Genomic DNA, 23,638 nt, shown 5'->3' on the forward strand with positions numbered 1-23,638 from the left:
TACATGAACAAGTCTTTATATGAACATAGTTTTCATTTCTCTTGGATAAATACCTAGCAGAGGTCACGTGGTAACTAACTTTGGAAGAGACTGCCAAACCGTGTTCCTAAATGTACCATTTCATGTTCTCACTAGCCAAGTCTGAGAGGTCCAGTTGCTCCCTAATTCTGACAATACTTAGCATGTTGGTCTTTTTGATTTTACCTGTTTTCATGGTGTATAGATGTATCTGATTATGGATTATATTTACATATTCCTGTTGGCTAATGATGTGGAACATTTACTAGTCATGCACTTATTGGCTATTTGTATATCTTCTTTTGTGAAGTATCATCAAATTTTTGGCCCATTGTTTAATTGGATTTTTTAAATGGTAAGAATATATTATATATTCTGAATAAAAGTCCTTAGACATATGCATTGCCAGTATTTGTTCCCAGTCTGTGACTTGACTTTTCATTTTCTTAATGTTATTTTCTAAAAGCAGAAGTTTTTAATTTTGATGAAGATCAATTTGCCACTTTTATCTTCTATAGTTCATGCTTTCTATTTAGACATTCGTGTCTTCTCACAAAGATTTTATTCTATGCTTTCTTTTTGATGTTCTACAGGTAAATTTAGGGCTTTAATTCTCTTCAAATTAAACTTTGTGTATTGTGTGAGATAAGGATCAAAGTTCATTTTCCCCCCTTGGGATAACAGTTTTTCCATCATTATTTGTTGAAAAAGTCTTTTCTTCCATTGACGTATCTTGATACCTTTGACAAAAATCAACTGAGCACGAATGTATGGGTCTATCTGGACTCTATTCTGTTCTGTTACTTTATATATCTATCCTCAAGCCAGTACTACACTATCTTGATCACTTTTATAGATTTTTTGATCCAAGCCAGTACTACACTATCTTGATCACTTTTATAGATTTTTTGATCCCTCAATGTAAGTTTTCTATCTTTGTTCTCTTTCAAAAGTGTTTTGATTGTTCTAAATATTTTGTATTTCCTCAAAAATTTTAGCATCAGCTTGTCAATCTCCACAAAATAGCTTGCTCTGATTTCGACTGAGATCTTGTTTAATCTACAGATCAATTTGAAAACAGCTGAAATCTTAACAATATTGAGTCTTCCAACCCATGAATGTGGTGTAGCTCTCATTTTATTTATGCTGTTAATAATTTCTCTCCACAATGTATTGTAGTTTTACACATATTTTGTTAAATTATTTCGTGCTCTGGGTGCTATTGTAAATGGTATTTTTAAAAAAATTCTTAATTTGCAGTCATTTGTTAGTATATACAGATACCATTGATTTTTTAATATTGACCTTGCATTTTATGACTCATTAAATTTAAGAGTTTTACTAGCTTTTTTAAGACTCCTTAGGCTTTTCTACCTGATCATTTCACCTACAAGAAATTCTTGATTCAATTTTTCATTTCCTTTATGGATAAGAGTCTATCCATCAACTTTCTATGCTTGGAATATTTGCTTCTTGATTGAACAGCTTCCCACAAATTTGAAGGATGTAAATTGGAAAATATAATAAATCTTTACTCTCTGCTTCCCTGGACTAGCCTTTCGAAGCTGTGAGACATCGCAGTTATCTTCAGAATCACTGGATCATAATTCCTTCAAATTACAGATGGGAAAACTGAGGCCTGAGAAGTTGCAGTGACTTGGAGAGGTAGTTATACAGTTAGTCAGTGGCACATTTGAGGAGAAAATTAATGCTTTTTTCTAAATCACGATTTCTCCCTGCTTCGGTTCAAGACCAGTGAAAACAGGAGTATAAATGAGCTTTAGAAGGTGTAATAACTGTTGTCAAAAGGAGCTGATCTCCCAGCCCTAGACACCCACATCAGTTCTGTGCGGCCTCTGAATGACAGAAAATGGCAGCCATTCTGCTGTCCTCGTCTGGGCTCCCGGTTGCTCCTGTGAGAGGACGAGTTCTGACGGTCCATGTGGTTTTAACTCAGTCCATCATCTCTCCTTCCCCTGATTTTAAAAGTTATATGAGGGTGGATGTCCTCTTATACTAAGACATGTCTGTGAATATGATGTATTCATTTTACTTGTCTAATCCTTTTCATAGATATAGATGTTTAAAAATATCTCAGGTCCCTAGTCTTTTTAGAACATTTAAGTTATTTTAATAAACGATCCTGGCCAACGTGTAATTTTTTTTGTGTGTAAAAGCGAGAGAAGTCATTTTGCAAGTGGAGTCATTGATATGTCCCTCTAGGAACCTTCTTTCCTTCTTGGCCAGCTGCACACACCCCTGCTGTCCTATTTCAGACCAGAAATGATAGTTGTTCTCCCCAGCAAACAAAGACACTTGACTACAGTTGATGTACAATAATTAGTGGTGAGTATAAAAACTGTGGCAGATTGTGCACAGAGTATTAGGAAGTATCTCAAAGTGAAAGTCAAGTAGTTGACTTTCCAAGAGTGCTATTGTCCTAAAAATATATACTTGTTAACACTTTGATTTTCAGGAATATGGAAAACCCAACTTTCAGACATAACCTTAGCAAATAATATGGTGTTTGCTCTACTTCATCCTTAGAATTCAGTGGATCTTCTTCAAAAAATACAGTTTGGTTTATTTCAGCAGATTACTTAAATATAACATCTTAAATTATATAATATTAACATGTAACATTTTTATAACCCCTTAAGAAAACTTACCAAACACTTTCATATGTGGGGAAAACTCTGTAACATGCGGGAGGCAACTTGCCTAGTAACATACCAGTACCTAAGGTCAGAGGAAGGATGAGCTCTTAGGTCTTCTGACTGCCAGACCACTGTTCTTTCCACTCCGTGACACTTGCCTCCATTCATAGCTGTCTGTGTTTACACGTGTTAGCTCATTGTACAGTTATCCAAACATCAAATATTCCTCAGGCTCAACAGTTTAGGGAATAAAACTTTATAGAGCTGTATTTCTGGGATATAACATGTATTTAACCTTTGAAACCCAAGATTCAGTCAACACTATATCAAGAATCAAGGAGTTGAAACTATGCCCTTAATACAAGTTCCGGATAATAGACTCTCTTTTATTCAGTCTATAAATATTTGGTGTATTTATTCCTCCAGCACAGACACCTTGTTCATTTTTGATGTGGCTTTAGAGGCTATCGTGGAAAGGTCGGATAAGAGGGTGTAGGTGTGCTAGTTGCATTCTTTATGGATCTGTTAGCTGTTACTTATTTTTAATGGTGCCTATATGCAGTCTTTAACACAAATCTGGATAGAGTTCCTATAACAATGATACTTTTAATCTTTACCAGATGAAATCGTATTTTTAATCCTGCTATTCATCCCATCCAAAGGACACCAAGTATTAGGCAGGCTGTGTAGGAGACAGCTGAAGCTGGTGATCCTTGCAGAGGCAGGAAAGTTGATAGTAACCAGCAGAGAACCAAAAAAGAGCTAAAGAAGGTAGGTGGGGAATATGAACTAGGACTAGCTTATGGGCCAGATCTCACCTAGCACCTGGTTTTGTAAATAATGTGTTACTGAAACTCAGCTATATTCGTTTCTTATATGTTATCTATGGCTGCCTTCACACTACAGCAGTAGAGCTGAGACAGCACAACAGTAGCTGTTATGTTACTGTGTGCAACAAGTTCATACATGTGCTTTTTACAAATTGTCATGATCTAAGTTTTGTTTGGAAAAAAAAAATTCTTCAAAAGCCCCAAATATTTACTATATGCCCCTTTATGGAAAAAGTTTACCAACCCCTTATCTAAAATATGGGAAAAGCTTTGCAAATTTAGGTTCTTATTAAAATTGATTGAATATTTCTCAGCTATCTTTTTCTTACCCAGTATATCTTGCATCTTGTTTGTGGAGCTTTGAAGGGAACAGAAGAATTAAATATCTAAACCGAAAAGTAACCTGCTATTTGCAGAATTCTGCAATTTGTAACCATCAACACTATCAGTTTTCTCATCCCAGAAAAAAACTCCTTACTCATCGGCAGTCACTCCTCGTTTCCCTCAAAACCTCCAGCCCTTGGTAACCCCTAATCTACTTTCTGTATCTGTAAATTGCCAATTCTGGACATTTGGAGTTATGCAATATATGGTTTTTTGTAACTGGATTTTTAACACAATGTTTTATAGTTCCATAAATGCAGTAGCATGTATGAGTACTTCATCCTTTTTCATTGCTAAATAATATTCCACTGTATCAATCTACTGCACCATGTTTATTCTCTCATCAGTTGATAGATTCTTGTTTTTTCCCCCACTTTGACTATTATGAGTGATGTTATCAATATTTGAATACAAGTTTTTGTATGGACATTTGCTTTTAGTTCTTTTGGGTATATTCCTAGAAATGGACTTGCTGGGTTATATGGTAACTTTTTGTTTAATCTTTTGAAGAATTGTTGGACTGCTTTCCAAAGGGGCTACATCACGTTACATTTTCACCAGCAGTGTGTGAGTATTCCATTCCCTCCACATTTTCACATCCTGTTTGATTTTAATCACATTATGTCTACCTTCCCACATAGACATCTATGTTCAAGAAGGGTGTGAATCGTGTCTAACTCAGCTTTATTTCTTGTACACCTCACATAATATCTTGCATGTGTCAGGCACTCATGAATGAATCAATCAATCAAGGTGAAGTGACATTGACTTGATGTGGACCCACATACAGTTCTTATTACCTAGAGTTCTTTATGTGGTTTTTTAATAATTTTGCTTTTACAGGTATTTTATTTTTTATCCCAGCTGTGTTCCTGGTCTCTTCTAGTCTTTGGCTCCTAGCTTGCACTAACAATGCATTAATCCTTCAGATGCAGCCCATTTTAGTCCCTGAGGCTAATTTCCCAGCCTACATTCTTACAGTTTTTCTCTTTTTTGCTGTGGTCAGTTAGAACTGCTCATCTCTGTCCCACGCAGCATGTGTGATGTGTAAACCTGATGAGGCTTTTTTTTCATCTCTGTGGGAAATACGGCCTTCTGTCCTCACCCCCGCCCAAGCCTGCTCCTGCACAGGGAGTTGTGGCCCTTTTCAGAAACGATTCTGCTCTCCCAGAAGCTCAGGCCTAGAGCATGAAGTCTTGCTTGTCTCCTCTTTTCTCTCACGCAGCAAATGCGTTCATCTCCACCTTGAAAGTCTGTCTAAAATCTGATTTTGTCTCAGCGCCTCCATCGCCTGCACATGCCCAGGCCCCATCCCATCTTGCTTCGGTTACCACCACGCCCTCCCACTGCTCTGCTCTTCCATCTTTGTCCCACCTTGACCTGTTTTCAACACAGAGTCATCCTAAATGTCACATTCTTTCACTGTCCTGCTCAAAACTCGCCAGCAGCTTCTCGCCTCAGAAAATCCGTGCTCAGAAAAAAACTGTGCTCACACGGTCCAACTCTGTCTGATCACATCTCTCCCTCCCCACCCCACCCTCCTCTTCACCCTCCTCCAGCCACACTCCTGTTTCGGGGCCTTTGTTTCACTGTGCCCTCTGCCTGGAATGCTTTTCCCCAGATATCCACATGGCCTGTTCTCTCACCTCCTGCAGGACCTCACTCAGAGGTTACTTTGCTGGAGACGTCTTCCCTGACCACCCTAAAAGACGTCCCCTGCCCCACAGTGTCCCTACCCAACTTTACTTCATTTTTACTGTAACATTATCACCATCTAACATACTTTATATTTTAATCATTTGGTTTTTTGTTTCTCTCCCCCTAGAATGTATCACAAGAGCAGAGTGTTTTGTTTTGTTTTGCTTTGTTTTGTTTTCTGTTTAGTTAACTGCTCTACAGAGAACAGTACCTGGCAAGTAATAAGTCCTCAGAAAAGATGTGACAATTAACGAATAGGCAAGTACTGGGCACAGACTCATTCCCTCGGATAACTTTTTTATGCAAGTAACTCTGCAGTGGTGTGACAGTGACTTTTATTATCTGAAAAGGGTGCAAAGCCTCAGGGTCCTCCAGTATATGACTCCTGCTTTATGCATGATTTCCCCAAAGTGTGTATCCCCCGTCCCTCCCACCTGCTACCACCGAAGCTCCTCAGCCCTCCTTTTACCACCACATGTTGTCTACTTTGGTGATGTTTACAGTTCCAAACTCCAGAGAAAGTCGGATGTGATGACAGATGTAGACGTACTCTGACTATAAAATACTACACCTATTTAAGAGGTTACTATTATATTTTAAAGGACTTAGAATAAAGGTGGGGAACTAAAAATCTATGTGATAGATGGGGCTGTTAAGTATTTTAAAGCTGTATGGATTAATAGCTGCTAGCACTGATTAAACATTATATCAGGTACTGTGCTAAGTGCTTTCCATGGATTAGCTCATGCTGTCTTCTCAGTAAGACTTGCAGGGAAATAGAGTTATTATTTTCATTTTGCAGATAAAACCTGAGTCTTGGAAAAATTAAGTGGCTTGCTCAGTTCAGAAACTCTTTCTTCTATAAATTTTCATGTGTAAAGGCAAAGTTAAGTGTTAAAGCAAAGAGTATCTTTTTCATTAGATGCCAACATGTGATTTTGTTTGTTTCTTCGTTGATTCATTTAAAAATTATTCAACACCATACTAACTACTATATATAAAATAGATAAATAAGTTTCTACTGTATAGCACAGGGAACTATATTCAATATCTTATAGTAACCTGTAATGAAAAAGAATATATGTATGTATATGTATCTGAAACATTACACTATACACCAGAAATTGACACAACATTGGAAACTGACTATACTTCATTAAAATTTCTTGGAACCTCAAAAAAAAAAAAAAAACAAAACAAAACAGAGCGAAACTTGAAAAAAGTATTCAACGCCTGTCTTTGGGTGCTGTGTTAGAGTCAGAAAGAGGTTAAGACTGCATTCCTCTTAAAGCTTATAGTCTAATAACGTTTTCAGAAGAGAGGCAATAAGATGTAATTTTAGGCAGTGATACTTTCTCTGAATGAAATAAAAGATTTTAATAATGGGACAGAGAGTGACTGGTTTTGGTAGCCAACTCAGGGAAGTCGTTGAAGAAATGACATTTAAGCTGAAACCTGAATAATGATCAAGGTCCAGGTATTCTAAGATCTGGGTGAAGAATATTCCAAGCAGAGGACGGCAAGGATGAGTCTTCTCAGCTTGGCATTTACAGGAATAGAAAGCAAGCCAGTGAGGCTGGAACTTAGGTGGCAGAAGAGAATGAATAAAATGAGGTGGGAAAGGTGAGGAGGGTCCAGATCTTATGGACCGTGGTGAGCAGTTTGTCCTTATTCTAAGCAAAGTGGAAATTCACTGGAGCGTTTTTGCAAGGGAGTGATAGGGTCTGGTTTTGTTTTAAGATAATCCCAGCCTCTGTGTAAGATCAAAGTGGATGTACGAAGATTTGTTAGGCTCTGATGCTTCTGTGGTTTCCCTTAAAGCTATTGAAAAGATGGGCTTATGAACTTCTTATGAATAAAGATAGAAATAGAAATAGAAGAGCTTTTATATTAAGAAATGTGAAGGTATGGGCCACTTTATTAGCATGGATTTTGTATCTCCAGATTCCGATAGTTGTATACTTAAACAGACACAGCCTCCCGTTCTCGGAGCAGTGGAGGAGTGTGGTTGTTGAATGAGAAGTGAAAATAGAAAAGACGCACCACTTACTCTCTCACGAGTGGCAGGGAAAGTTCTCAAGACAAGTAGTAATGGAAGCCATGATGGTTCAAAATGTAAGATTTTGGGTGATGAACTAGAGTCGCATGTTTTTATAAATGTTCTGGTTTTAATTACTTCACCAAGAATGATAAAGTATGACGCTACTCCATTTTTTTTAATGGCACCTAAGCATTTAAAAACAGTATTCTTAAGTGAGGGACAGCGTGAACACAGGTGAGGGATGAGGGTTTCATCTACTTCTGTTGCTATGACAGGGTCAGTAGGTTAGCGGGGACATTCTTCTGAGAAGCCAGGGATCCTACTGGTCTTCTCATCCAGTCTCCACCTCGGGTGGCAATATAATCAGTAACAGGCAAATGGGTGGCATCTCTTCTTCAAGACTTTCTGTTCACATCATGTCATTCGCCTTGACGTGTACGTCTCACCAGCTGAGTTTCTTTCGCCCTTCTCTTTCACGTTATCCTTTTCAAATTATCCCTTTGCCTTGAAATGACTACTGCAGTACTTTGCAGTCTTCATAATGTTCTTTGTATAATTGGCCTGAAGTGTTTATCAATAGGGGGTAGCTTTTCCAGCATCTGCAATTTTGTGGCATCTGAAGGTCTTTCTGTGCAGCTCAACAGCTGCTTACAAAGTACCGGTGTCACTATATTGCTGCGTAGAACTATTTTTCTTAAAATTTTACTTACAATATATAACATACTCCATCTAGATGCCATATTTCTAAATGCCAAAGGACATGCAAAAATCGATTAAAATTTAGCTCATCATCAAAGAGCTTAACATCTGATATGGAAGATGAGATAGATATTATTGGTAACACTGGCCTCTGACTACTCTTACCTTCTTATTGATCAGTGTGAAATATTATACAAAAAAAAAAAATAGAGCTAACATCCCCACTTGTTTAGAGAGTAGAGCATTTCCCGCCATGATCAGATACTTATAGACAGATAGTTCACACAAAACAGGAATCATAAATGTTAAAAGAAAGCCCTTGAGAAAGTTCTAATGATCTTCAGAAGAGGTGAGTGAATCAGTTTTGCAAAGTTTCATGTTGGATGTGACCTCGATTAGTCTTGAATTGATGGAAATGAAGGGTGAGAAAGTAGGCAAGACCAATTGTGTAATTGTCCAGAGCCTCTAATGGCTGGGGAATAAAAGATCTTCCTTAACTTAGATTTGTTTCAGTATTAATTGACTGCCATTCTGATTCTCCATGTTTCTAGCCATCTACCTCTAAAAATGAGATCAGTTTAAAGTCTGGCCCACCATTTGTATCTTTGCATGTGATAGCATAAAGACAAGCGTGCACAGTAAAGACCCTAACATAACTTTTTGTTAATTGCCAAAGTTAGTAGGTAAGTAATACCTAATGAATGTTCTATATTAACAAGAGTGATTTTTAACTACTGGAAGCCCATGTCTCCTTAGGAAGCATATTCTAATCACTTGGGGAACTTCATGCTTAAAATGCTAGTGTGGAAAAATGGCTGTGTAGTCTGAAGTTTTAAAACCTGCTCTGAAGTATGAGTACTAGATACCACCTAAGACAAGTTATGATTTTTCTTTGTAATGCCTTCATGGTTACTGGCTCATTCAGTCCTTGCAGAAGGTATAATAGAAAATACTGTTAATATCCTGAGTTTTCACTGAGTGGGAAGCTGAGACAGAGAGGGATTAGGTTGCTTGCCCGAGACCACATGACCCAAGCTCTTATCGTGATACTACACTGTCTCTCTGTGAAATGTTGTTAGCAAGCATCCTCACCGATGTGCAGCAACCCAGATTTAAACCTTGAATCAAGTTCTCTTCTGATCTTGAGTAGGACCCATATGCTAAGCTCATCCCTCTTCTTAGCATGAGGCTATTGGGAGGTTATCTGCCAGGAGATCTTCCTAATTATTTTCCTAGTAAGGAAATAAGCTCATCTCTTGGCTCATCTACTGGTCTGTCCTGCCAGGCACTTATGAAGCAACTGGCAGCATGAGGGGTGTGATGGTGGATTATGGGATTGAGCTAAATGAAATGTCATAGATGAGAATCCAGCCAATAACCCTGAACCTCAGGGAGGAAGGTACTACTGAGCTCTGAGAGATGCAAGACAAGTTGCATGAAGATGAAGGTCTCCTCAAAGCCAGTGTGTGGCATCAGCACAGTGTTTCCAAGTGAGGAAGAAAGACATGTAACAAAACTAACATGCCCAGGTTTTCAGGTGTGATATGATTTCCCCCAAACATGTGAACTGCTTGCCAAATGCCAGGGGTGACACTGTTTTGTACATTTGCCTGAATAATTGATGTTGTCGGTGAAGAGCTGGTCAGAAGAGGGTAAGCAGAAAGAAAACGTTAAAAAATAAGCTGTAAAGCCCAGCCCATTTATATCTGAAGTGTAAAGTCAGATGAAGTGAATGTTCCATTTACTCATGATATTCACCATTGATCCACGATGAGCCTATCCTGAGAGAGGATTAAATCCATCAGTAAATATCCCAAACTGTCCTTCTTGAAATCCTTGGGGAGAACACTGAGTCGCATTCCTACAGAAGAAATGCCAAGTGAGGAGCCTAGGCCAAGTTTGGTTGGAAAGCCTTATTTAGACAACCGTGGAAGTGTGGACTTGACCACGTGAGACACCAGGGCTGTTCAGCCTTCTGCGGCGGTTCTGCACGTTCTAGTACCGGGCTATTAATAGGGAGGTAGGCACAAGTGTGCTGTTACTGCTGCTTGCTTTCTTGCCTTTTTTTTAACTGCATGGATCATGTTTACAAAGGACCCTTTCCTTTTGTAAGACGTTATCCTGTGAGGACGTCATTGGTTTCTATTTTATATCCTCTGATTCTATGCTTATATCCATGCTTTTAATGTTAGCATTTTCTATTAAAAACAGAAGTCTAGTTTTCTACTTCAAGTGTTAACCAATTACAAAGTCAAAGGAACGTAAAAATTTACTACAAAAGTTTTCTCAGCGATGAGGAGTTCATAGATTTTTTTAGGCTATCGGAGATGAAACAAATGTGTTCCTTTGATTTCCTAAGAAACCATCCTGCCCATTTACAAGAAATTAAGACCCAGAGAATGACTGTCCAAGGTCTCATAGCAGAGGTAGGACTTCAAAACAATTCTTAAACCTCTAAATTTGGGAGATTGAGGGCGATTCTGTGACTACATTGATAGGTAATTTATCATTGCCTTTGATAAATTAACAGTGAACTTTTAAATGTGACGTATTTTCATATCCATTATCTCATCTGCTTCTGAAACCAAAACAAAACTTGTTGAGGTGGACAGAGAATAGACGGTTACCCTCTTTTACAGATGATGACACAATTTTAGAGAAGTTGAGTCACTTCCCAATTTGCACACTATGTAAATCATAGAATCCTTATTCCTTGTCTATAAAATCCATGGCATGAAACGCAGAGCTAAAAGAAATTGCAGTTCCCAGCGTTTTTGTTTACAGAACGCCTCCTCTGGTTGCTTAACATTTAGATTGAAATATAAGAAATTCACTAAACAGGACAGTGAGTGAAAGGCTTGGGCTGATATCTGGTGATAGTACTTGGTCTGAGAAGGGTCTGCGGGCAGTGACTCTGTAGATGATAAGGTTACACAAACCTCAGAAGCCAAATTAACCTTTCGATTAAATGATTGAACCCTATTGACCATGTAGTGGTTACTACAAAATAAAAGGCTGTTCAGGATGGAAAGATTTTATCAACAAGTGTGTATAAAAAATAAGAATTTCTGACAAAACAGCATTGGCTTTAACCTCTACAGTTAATATACCGAAAGGTGAATAGTGAAGGATGTGTGTGTGTGTGTGTGTGTGTGTGTGTGTGTGTGTGTGTGTGTGTTGAGATATATTCAAATTCTGTGGGACCTAAACTCTGAAGCTTACCACTTTGGGGGCACTTCTTTTAAAAACACAAAACTGTGATCAGAAAGTCACTGCATTAGCTTGCTAGGGCTGCCATAGCAAAGTAGCACGGACTGGGTGGCTTAATCCATGGAAATGAATTTTCTCACGTTTCTGGAGGCTGGGATTCTGAGGTCGGGGTGTTGGCAGGGTTGGCTTCTTCTGAGCCCTCTCTCCTCGGCTTATGGAGGGGTGTCTTCGCCTCATGTCCTCGCTTGTTCTGTCTCTGTGTGCACCTGGGTCCTGGTCTCCTCCTCTTAGAGTGACATCAGGATCAGGCCCAACCTCACAATCTCATTTTAACGTCATTGTCTCTTTGAAGACCCCTTTTCCAAATTACAGTGACATTCTACAGTCCTGGGGTACTTCATATGAATTTGAGGGGGGGACCTCATTCATCCCATAACAATTATGTTAGAAAAGGAATATTTATTTCAAATGAGAAAAGCAAATGAAACACATTTTAAATTGATTTTAAAAAGCTGTGAAATGTGACAAACATCATAAAATCCAGAAGAATATCATTTTAGTTAATTAATTAAATGTCGGGTGACTTTTTCTTACATTTTGTGGCTACATGCTCTCTGGTCAGCTCTCCATGAAACCTAATTTTGCAATATTTTCTGTGGGAAGAAAGATATATAGATAGATAATTTTACTCTTTCCTCTAGCATGGTTGATATAAATGTATTATTTATTATTATTAAAAGTTTGGAAATCTTTCTTTAATCTGTACAACTTTTATTGGTAATGTCATAAAACTTAAGATGATTGTCAAATTTGGGGAAACTGCTATCAAGTTTCTTTAACCTGAAAGCTGTTGCAAAAATACTTGTACTATTGCTGTAAGTTCATACATGGATAAATTCCATTTTGTGAAATCCACATCACAAAAGAAAATTGTCAGTGGCGCATTTATAATTGCTCCCAGTGCACTGTTGAGGCCATTCCTGATAAGAGAAAGCATCCTTTTTTTGCATCACTGAGTAGAGTCGTCCTCCCTGTGTGTCTGCTTTTACACATCTGACAATTGGCAGAACGTTCGACTGACATAGCGGCATAGCTTCTGGCTGCATACATTTCACACCCTGTTTCTCTCCTCTACTAGCATAATCCCTATGCTGGGTGTTATAGGACACATTCATGTCATTTCTGGCTCCAGATCCCTGAGTCCTACAGCTAAGAGAGGAGTGGGCCCAGGGGCATTAATAGTATGCCAGGAAGTCGTTCCTACACAGTGATCATTGGCGATACCTGACGATCACACCATAGTGACAGCAAACCATGTAAATGTATCCCACTATATGCTCAACTAAATGCGCCCTCCACTCATCTCATCAGAATGGAAAGAGACAGCAGGGAGTGCACTGCTTGGGCCCCTCCCGGGACCTTAGAAGGGACCAAAGGAAGTGAGGGGCCCTGAAGTTTGATTTTCTTTCTTGTCAATCTGCGTTCACTTGAAAGTGTTTTTTCTACTCTGGGTATTTGCTTGGGAAGAGTTACTCCCCGCCTTCCCTCCTCCTTCCCTCCTTGCATATCTCTCTTTCTCAAATATTTACTCCATGCATCCCACATTCCAGACCCTGTGTTGGGAGAGATGAGACGCACATGATGATGTCTACAGCACAGGTATAAAGTGATGGGTAACCAAAGCTGTTAAAGATAAAATTTACTGGCATCAGATAATTTAGGGTCACATTCAGTGGAGTGATCAGGGAAGGCTTTATGAGGAAGCAGTATTTGGACTGGCCTAAAGGATGAGTGGGATTGGGATTGGTGATACTGGGAAGCCAAAACGGCCTTCCAGAGACCTGATGCTGCAAATGGCTGCACCTCTTCAAAGTTTTCTGTGTCTAACATTGCAAGTTTTGTTTGGTTGCATGGTCAAAACAAACGAGCTAAGGGAAATCACTGATTTGGTGGCCACTTCAGTGCTTTTGAGAAGTGTCCTCCATGGTGTGATGCCTCTTTGAAGACTCAAGGTTCAGGACATCGGATCACATCCCATAAGTCGTTTCTGCAACAGCATCTGAAGGAATTAAGCTAATAGCTTTGTCCTCTTCACCAGAAGTAGACTTCAGACAACCCTTTCACTAAGACCCTGGTTTCAATGCTAGCACCCATGGAGGAGTAGAATCTATTCTTCGATGATATTTGGTAGCAACATTGATGCTCCATTTTTGACTTGCTGTTTTTCTCTCTCACTTGTTCTCAACTCTCCCAAGTTTAGCATTTGCTTGTGTTGTCTTCCTTTTCTCACCCTCCTGTGCTCCTTTGTTTTGGGTATTCTAGTGACCCTTCTCTCACCCGTGGAGTCCAGGCATGGCCTTCTTTCTGAGCTTTCTGTAGCCCAGAGGGAAAACAGTCTAGCTAAGTGTCACATCCACATGCCGTGTGAGGCAGGTGGTTGGCCCAGCATCACCTCGTGTGACCTGGTGACAGAACCAGCAGGAACCAGTAGGGACCTGTGAATGTTCAGTCATCTTCGCATGATTCTGCCAAGTCATATAGAAATGTTGGTTACTTTAGTCTTTGTGAAAAAGGCGTTTTGCTGTCAACATACTAGATTGTGAGTCGCTTGAGAGTAAGGAACTGTGTGGAGAAATACACCATATCTTACACCAACCAGTGTAAACAAGCCGGCCAGGTTGCCCCCCACTTCACTGCTGGAACACAGGTCTTTGCACAGAGCATGTGTTCAGCAAATGTATTGATTTTGTCTTGGCTTCCATGACTGTCCTTACTGCAGTTTGAAGAGTAAAAGTAATGATGAATCAGTTGCTGACAAAACTAGTATTGTCAGGTTTAATGGTGACAGATAGCAGACCTGTGAGCACTGTTAATACTGCTCTTTGGTGAGAGTGGCTGTCTGTGTACTGAGTTTTTAGGACTAATAATAGGAAAGACTATCCAGAGACTACTCTTCCATTTATAGTGAATGAACACTTTTGTCTCAGATGCATTTAGATCTTACATAATTTTACTCCCTGTGGTAATTTTTTTTCCAGATAACTTATTCTAATGGCATGAGTATATTAAAATAAAGTTGGGTGGGGTGAAGGGAATATGCCAATAAAAAGAATCAATCACTCTTCTGACAAATGGCAAGTAATGCAGTCACAATATTTACAAGTAAAATGGCAGGGATATAATTGAAAAATGTATCTGTGTATCACTCATATAGCAATCCTTCAAACTGTCACAGGTCTGTCTTTGATGCCTCATCAAAATATTCTATAATGCAATACAGCATTCTTCCTTTTTACTCTTTCGCTCTTGGTCATGAGAATTCGTTTAAAGGCTTTTAGCTCTGTGATCTCATGTTTTGCTCTGTTCCAGACATGGCTCACTCTGTCTGCCGTGGGACTGTCAGATAAACCACGTAGCTCAGTGAGACCAGAACGGTACTACCTGCTTCCATCAGTCTAGCGGTTCAACCCAAGATACACTCTGAGGGAATCTGTACAAAAGACTGAATGAAAATGTTCCATATAAAGTGCAGTTACATAAACCGTAATAAAAGGAAAGCACCGGGAAGCACTTAGGGCCTCAGATTCCGGAATCAAAGCTTTCTTCCTTGTCCTCCCTTTTCTCAGACATTTGAGTAGCCACCCTGATATTTTCTTGGCTGAACTAAACTTGAGCCTGAGAGAGGGGTTTTATGCAGCTGGGCGCTGCTTGTACCCAAATGGAGGAGATACAGTCCCTGCTCACAAAGATGTCGGTCGGTGAGAAGTAGGCAAGGAAACTAACGCTTAGAGCCATGCGCTCCAGGCCACGTAGGTGTAGAAGACAGACTGGAGACAAGAACAGGGTCTCCCAGCCCACCGTTCAGCTCTGGCTCTCCGAAGCCTCTCCATCTCCCTAACCGAGGACATCGCAGAGACTTTGTAGCTGGATTGAAGTTATTCTTGTTCCTCGTTACAAACTTCATAGGCTCCATGTTGAAACTCTGCACTTAAAATATGCATTCTTTTGTGTGTGGTCAGTGTTCATTTCATAGACATCTGGAAGGCTGTTGTGAGCTTTCAGAAGCCTCTGATCTCACATCCTGGGTTGTCAGAAGGTTCCCTTTTGTGACAGAGCTCCTTGGGTAGCTTGGAAAGCCTGCATTGCCTCCACCCAGACAGAGTTTGGATGTGTTTTGCAAGCACTTTCTTTTGAATTGTGGAGCATAGGTCTCACAAGACAGCTTGTTCTTGAGAGGTTCCCAGTACGTTTGGTTCTAGTTCCCCCCTAAATGTTGTGATGGCAGGCTTTGTCAGACTATTGTGACATGCTCAGGGCGTTCCGAACCATGTGAGGGCTGAACACGTGCATTCCAGGGAAATACAGACAACGCTCCTTGAGTCCCTGGGGTGCTCCACTCTGAGTATGCAGCGCCTGGGAATTGCCTCAGGAAACCAGCATCCCATGTACCATTTCTGATATACTGAAATCTAGAAGTGCTCTTTTTTTGTAATTTGATGCCATGAGGAATGAGAGGATGCCTTCAGGGATGGAAGAATGGTGTGTACCTCTACTGAAATAATAAACAGTTATTCCTCAACTTAGAATCTCTCAAATGGCACAGTAAACTCTCAGTAAATGTTGGTTAAGGCCATTTAAATACTGGTTAAGTGACCAAGCTGAATTTAAAAAATGAAGTGGTGTGGGATGTAGGAAAGAGAACTTTTCTATTTCAAAAGTCCTGGACTCTAGTTCCAGTTAATAATCCATAAGTGATTTTAGGCAAATCATCTCTCTTTTCCACTGTTTTGTAAAACAAGGAGACTGGACTCTTTTTTTTTTTTTTAAACAAGTACCTAAAGAAGCGATGAGTCTACATGCTTAGTATTTACCTCAGATTCATTGAGAACTTCTGTAAGTAGAGTACCAAGGAAATAGCAATGATGATGTGTCAAGTGATGCTATTCTAGTTGTTCTTTTTTCTTTTTAAGTTTTTTATTGAAATATAATTGATTTACAATGTTGTAAAAATCCATAGTTCTTAACTTCTTATAACCAGAGTCCAGGTTTATATCTCATTTCATTCATGTTTCTAGTACCTAGCACATTTCTGAGCACCTAGCCAGTACCTCGTACACATTTGTTAAATGACTACAGTGGAATGAGGTGATTGTGATTTACCCCCGTTTCCTAAACACAGGCCTATGTGAGACTACACTGAGAAGCGGCAGGAAAGTGATGGACTCTTTTGTGTTTGTGGTAGAGGGACAATATGCTACTAGTCACCTGCTCTACCCAGGGCCTAGCCCGGGTCTGTGACATGAAAGGTGAATGGTATTATAGATTGAGAGCTAGATCCCTAATGACAGCCCATGAAAGTCACCTTAAAAGGTGAAGTTCAACCCATTCAACTTGGTTACTTTTTTTTTTACAGCATAAATGATTTACACAGGTACACTTTCAGTGGAAGAATTCTCATTGCTTTTCGGACAACTCCATTTTTTACTTGAATCAGTCAGAATTACACTTACTTGCAGCAGACAGAAGAAAAAGCTTTAACCTCAGGTCAAAGACCAGTCTTTTGTTGTTATTGTTGTTTTTAATTTTTAAAAAAATTCTTTTTTGTAGTTTTTTTGGGGTAGGGAAGGCAGTATTAAGATTTGTTTGTTTGTTTGTTTATTTTTAATGGAGGGACTGGGGATTGAACCCAGGACCTCGTGCATGCAAAGCAAGTGCTCTACCACTGGGCTATCCAGCACCCACCCCAGTACCCCCCACCACCAAAGACCAGTCTTGATGTCCACACCGCACCAGAGATTATTAATAGCCCAAGATTCCCTCACCTCGACCACAGCTTCCCAGCTAGCAGTTACTCTCCATTTGTGTTTTTCCTGAGTAAAGAAAGTCTAAATGCCATGATGTGTTTGTTTAGAAAAAGTAGAACATACTGTTAAAATGATATGAGTGCATGCTCTATCTCATCCCAGTTTGTTCCACATGAATAATCGGAAGTTAGTTTTCTAAATGTCGCCAATCTCAAGGGAGGAGGGTACATTTGCAGTGGATTTTTCTCAGTAGGTTAAATCTAAAGAAGTAATTAAGGATCCATATTTCTGATTTGCAGGAAACGGTATTATGCATTTCCCTTGGATGAGAGTAAGTAAGGAGGATAAAGGAAGACTCTCAAATTGCAGTCTGTGTGACCTGTTTTTGAATAAACATCATCATATTCCACAGTCAATTATCTCCAAAGTACAGTGTGTTCTCTAGCCAGAGAGAGAGAGAGGGAGAGAGGGGGAGAGCTAGAGAGCGAGAGAGTTAAGGATAGAAACTGTCGATTAGAAGTGGTTAGAGAAAAGGGCACATGCATTGGAGTGTACATTAATCTATTGTCCTCTGAATAATTTCATACAATTTGGGAAGGAGTAATAGGGAAGATTATACATGATTTTTATGTGATTTCATAAATATCGAATTGCAGTCATCAGTGAAAGAGACAAGCATGGCTAGGAAAACAAAATGAGGTATGTTATGTTCAGCACAGTAAATAGGGCTCCTAATACCAGAGGAAAAACAAGCCATTAGTTACAGCCATTGAATGGAAGTCGTCTAATAGGAGCAGCAGGATAAGTATCCCATTTTATTACGGCTTCGTTATGTGTTTTGCAAGACTCTCTGGCTCTCCATTAAAATTATTTTCTACAGCAACACTGTGCGGGTTCAGAACCCATGAGCGTAACTATTATTTTTGCTTACACCACGCTGCTCTGCTGGGAGAGTAAATAGTATTTTGAGTTTTGTTTGTTTCTTTTATCCCTTTCCTTTCTCTTCACCTATGAAAAGATCAAAATTGGAGAGAAGTATTTGTTGGAGAACGATCTTAAAAGAAGCTCAAGTTTGATCAAAATAGAGTTGGCCACAGTGAAGACAGGTACCTTACCATTGCCTCTATAATCGGTTCAGGTTGTTTTGTTTTTCTTTTTCTTCTTCTTCTTCTTCTTCATTTTTTTTTTTTTCCTTTTGAGGTAAAGTTGGCAGCAAAGGAAGGTTTCAGATGGACAAAGGGCAGACACAAGGCTTCTGTTAATTCACGTGGGTCAGGGCAACCTCCCACAAAAGCTATGACATTTGGCCTGTTCTGATAGAAACCCTTTTCTTTCTGTGTGGCCTGGGATTTGAATCTGGGGCCTCTGATCCTTGGCCTCTCTCCTGGCTGGTTGCTGGGTGGGGTGACTGCAATCATTCATTCTCCCAAAAAGGCCTGTTACCATCAGAAGCAAACCGCATCTTTGCTTTTACAGCAGTTACGCTTGATAATGATTGGTGATACTGGCCTCTGCCTACTCTTACTTTCTTATTCCTGAGCCCCAAAGTATTATTTAAAAAAAAGTTAGCATCTCGCTTTTGGGGGGATTAGAGCATTTCCCCCACATTAAACCCTAAGGTTTACTACGGAACACCGACAGTGGAGTGCCCTGCTCATTTGCCAACAAATCCTCACAAATTATTTATTTCCCATTTTAGACATTGGACAGTGACTCAGTGTGCCCTGGAAATACTATCACTGTAGTAATTTTCTTGTGTGGCTCAGCTTAATGTTAGAGAAATGGGTAGTTACAAGTCCAGACACTATAAAGATGGAGCTAAATATTCTTCTAAAAATAGGATGTTTGGTTAACGTTTAGTAGTCAACAACTTTCCTGCAGCCACACACAGTGCAGGACTAAGAAATGGAATAAATGTCCTTTTGCAGGGTTTGGTAAGGTCTCTTGTTTGGAGATTAACTTTGAATATTAAGGATTTAGGATATGTTGGCTTCATCTGTGAGGCTTTGCCCTATGACATGATGCTGTTTTTAAATCAAGGGATCAGCAGTTGGCAGGGAACACATTGCATATGGGTGATAGATGGCATGAAACTGACTGGAGACAAATTCATTGACTCAACAAAAGGAAAACCAGTTCTTTTGAATCTTATATTTGTTGGAACGATCCAGGTGGCTGTGGCCAGATGTAGGGTGCTGAGAAGAGAAGGAACAAAAAGAAAGAAGTTAGTCTAAATTTTAAAATCAGGCGGAATTGGGCTCAAAATTTTCTCTGCCTTCTATTAACTATGTGTCATTAAGCTTCAGCTTTCTTTTTTGTAAAATGGCATCATGGCATCTACCTATAGGATTACAATAAAAATACATGTGAAGAGCCCAGTTTGACACATACTGTATACTCAGTTAACGGTTACTTTAGTTATTATAACCTTTATTATTTACAGTGATGAGATGTTTATTACCTTCCAAAACAATTCATCCCATCATTGAATAGATCTATTCTGCTTTTATTAAGTTGAAAGTTTTTCCTGTTATTTCTAAACCTTGACCTACTTCGAAGCTCTGGAACTTTTTTTTTTCTTCTAATATTGGAGGAGGGAACAAAAGGAAGGAAGGAAGGGAAGGAAGGACGGGCGTACATGTCTACATGACATTCTTTTAATATACTGAAGACAATACTCACAAATGCCTTCAATGTTCTCTTCATCTGAGTGATCATTGCCAGTTCTTTAATGAGTCTTTATTACTATGGTTTTGAGGACCATCGGTATTTAGGGTATTGTTCTCATCCCTGTTAAGAAGTGTATGGCTCAGAATCAGATGTAATCTTTGAGGTGTGGACTCACCAGTGGAGTGCAGTGTCACTTTCTTCTTACTAGGTGATAGGTGCCCAACGATAGCTGTTGTGTAGGAATCTGGATCCTTCTAACATCAGTTTTGCCGTATGATCCCTAGCGTTGGTTAACCCTACTGAGCCCTTCTCTCCTGCTCATAGGAAAATATTTATAAAGGGCTAGTACATTTAGAAGAAATGTGTTGCGTACATCCTTTACCAGTACCAAATATCATTCCTTGAATAACAAAAAGGAAGGGAATCCTCCCCACCTCCCCCAAAAATCTTGTAATAATTTAGATCAAAAGAATGAATGTGGTTCTAAACAAAATGGGCCAGAAAATAAAATTTTCTAGCCATTAGGTAAATGTTGAGTACCAAACTTATCTTTATATCTTATACCTTTGCCCATATCTCCCAAACTTTGGATTTCCATTTTCCTAAATTTAACTAAAGAATTAAAATTAAATCATTTCTAATCTTTCTTCTGATTTTGACATTAGATATGTTCCCTTACTTGTAAAGTGGAGAAAATATTCTTTCCCTGTATCAGAGGGTTGTTGTCAAGAAGGAATGATATTGTTGATACGATAAAGTATTATGCTTGGGAAATATACCATATAATTTCAGTCATTCACCCTAGGATCCTGGTAGCTATCTGCCCTCCATGTTCCTTTAGGATTTACTCAGGGGAGTGGCCAACGATGGATGGCCAATCAGAGCCTCAGTCAGTTACCTGGAGCAGCATATTTCAGATAGAACCATACTCAGCATTCTGCATACTGACACAATTCTGGAACCCTACAAGACAACCTTTGGAGGAGGAAGAATGCTGATAATATTTAGCAAATAACTCGTGTATACCACGTACTTTAAACTTATTTGATGCTCCCTGCAAATTTGGGCTAGTTAAGGTAGGATTATTATTGTCTCTATTTTACTGGTAAGCTAGTTGAAGCTCATGGAAGTAAGGCTGCTTATAAAGGTAAGGATATCAAATGGAGTCACCCATGGTAAACTGGTATGTTGTGAAGCATGACTTCAGAACCACTGGTGGCTTGCTGCATTCAGGTAGAGAAAGCCCCTGGAGTTCCACAGAATTGGAACATTACTAGATCTGAAATGTTCCTTAGAAATCATCTCATCGGATGCTCCCATTTGGTAGAAGAAGTCCAAAGAGTTCCTGAGATGGAAACAAAACACATGTTCTTGTTATATCACATTGTGCTGAGGGTTAGATGCATAAACCCAGGAAATCATCAGGAAACTATGAAAGCACCAAGGACAGTCTTTGGAATCACTGGGACCTCAGTGCAAATCTCATTGCCACTTCCTGGGCATTTCTGTATAGCTAGGTTGCTTCCCCTCCCTGAGCCTCAGTGTGAATAATGTGTGCCGGTGGGGAGGGCATAGCTCAAGTGGTGGAGTGCATGCTTAGCATACACGAGGTCCTGGGTTCAACCCCCAGGATTGAATCCTCTAAAAATAAATAAATAAGCAAACCTAGTCCCCCTCCCCCTGCCCCATAAATAAATTAATTATAAAACATAATGCATACCAAGCAAGTTGTGGGCCTTTATTAAGCGAGATAACATGTTAGTGCCTGGCTTCATGCTTGGCCCGTAATGGATGCTCCACTACTGTTTACTTCCTTTCCTTCCCTCATTCCTCCTCTCACACTATTAGGACGGCTGTTTGGGGCTATCCATTTCTGGATTTCCCTGTGTAACCTCACTTGGGGATGAGCACAGTGTGCCTCCCACGCCCCAGCCCCACCCTGATGACTCTGGTCTGTTCTTTTCGGGATGCTGTCTGCCTTGGGATGCGAGCCGTGGTCCTCATGCACTGCTTACCGTGTCAGGGGGCCTCGCCCTTCTGGCTAAGGGGCTTCTGCTACAGAGCCTGGTGCAAAGTACTTACCTACATAGGAGATAGGGCTTTATGAATGGGTCTTTCATGGGTGACAAAATATTTGCCAGGAAGGACTGTAAACAGAAGAGAAGACTTGATTCACTTGCTCCTTTTCTCCTGCCCTCTCTTAGTTTTTGTTTAATTTAGTGTGTTTATACCTCAGGACACAGCTGGTACTGAGGCTCTTCCAAGGGTAAGAGAAACCTTTCTCTGCCATCCCCCCGCATTCTGTCCCCCCGCCTTTGGACATCTTTAAAAGACAATAAAAGAGGTATGAGTATGAGACAGAGTGTGTGTTCACATGAGTCCTGGTTATTACGGGTCCTCAGCCCAAGCATTACCTCCCTCTGGCCACAAGGATTTAATAGAGACCATCTGAGCACCCGAATTTCCCTCAAGCACATTCTTTTAAGAAAAGGGTCATTGCCGGTCATTTCCCTAATGTATCACTGCTGTCCTGACCTGATCCTTTTCTGCTCTGCCTTGGCTACCCAAGCATATTTTTCACTTCTCAAAAAGTGTTACTCTTTCATAATTAAAGATGAGGCAGCGCCGGCAGAGAGAACGGGTCGGTTTGTGGCCAGCACACTGGGCCTGTGGTCAGAAGATACGACTTCAGTTATTTGGTCTTATTGGGCTTCGATGTTTTGACTTGGAAATCCGGGGTACTTATATTTGCCTTGTCTATTTCACTCTGCTGTGGGGAGGTTAAATGTGAGACTCGGTGAGAAAGTGCTTCGTAGACAATAGAGCACTGTATAAATAGGAAAAGTTTTCCTGGGCTTCTCTTGTGTTCCATTAATACATTGGCACTCTGCGTCGATCTGAGCACATGATGCAGTTGACTTCAGATTAAACTTCACCTAAGAATTACTTGGAGAAGATGAACTGTCAGTGTCTTCTGTGGGCTGTGCAAACCAGACAAAGGGTGCTGAGTTCTTTCCACCCCCAATGTGAGCCCCCAAAGGACTGTGCCCTATTTCCACCCTACAGATGATGTGCACAGGCCCCTGGAATCCACTGAGCTCGCAGGGATTTACCTGATGCCTAATCAGGATGGCAAGTTAGATCCTGGTTAGTGCTCACGATTGGCTTATGGGGCCTAGTTAGATAATGAATATTCACCAAGGAAGATTGCTGGGGAGGGAACCACAAAATAATTGTAGGCCTGACTCAGCTCATCAAGATATCAGCTTTGGCCATTGCAAGGAAAGCCTTGTCCTCTGTCCTGTGGTCTCTCTTTTTTTCCATTCCTTCTGTTGCTCTCTGCAGCCCCCATGCTTCTAGAATTGTTTTGTGCGTGGTGCCCGTACTTTAAATAAATGGTATCCTCGTTTAGGTATTTGTTTCCAGTGTTTCTGAGGCTGGGAGATTTCTCCAGAGTTTACTGCTGACTTTGGTGCTCAAGCACCGAGAAGATTTCCACTTGAGGTGGCTCTGGCATTAGAGGCTTTATTTTTCTCCCTTTCTGTTTTATTGTTGGCCAGTTTGGGCCAGCATGTTGCTAGGTTGTGTTGGTTTCTTAGCTCTTACAACTAAGCTAAGATGCACATG

General features: G+C 40.0%; 1 protein-coding gene and 1 non-coding gene across 6 annotated transcripts in view; one reads left to right on the forward strand and one right to left on the reverse strand.

Moving 5' to 3' along the window:
- Positions 1–23,638, forward strand: part of LPP (LIM domain containing preferred translocation partner in lipoma) — a 631,758-nt gene that overhangs the window by 391,155 nt on the left and 216,965 nt on the right. The window lies entirely within an intron of this gene.
- On the reverse strand, positions 17,203–17,276 carry TRNAA-UGC (transfer RNA alanine (anticodon UGC)). Its single transcript has one exon. It is a non-coding gene; the product is annotated as a tRNA-Ala (tRNA).

The sequence above is a fragment of the Camelus dromedarius genome, chromosome 2 (genome assembly GCF_036321535.1).
Source record: "Camelus dromedarius isolate mCamDro1 chromosome 2, mCamDro1.pat, whole genome shotgun sequence".
Lineage (NCBI taxonomy): Eukaryota > Metazoa > Chordata > Mammalia > Artiodactyla > Camelidae > Camelus > Camelus dromedarius.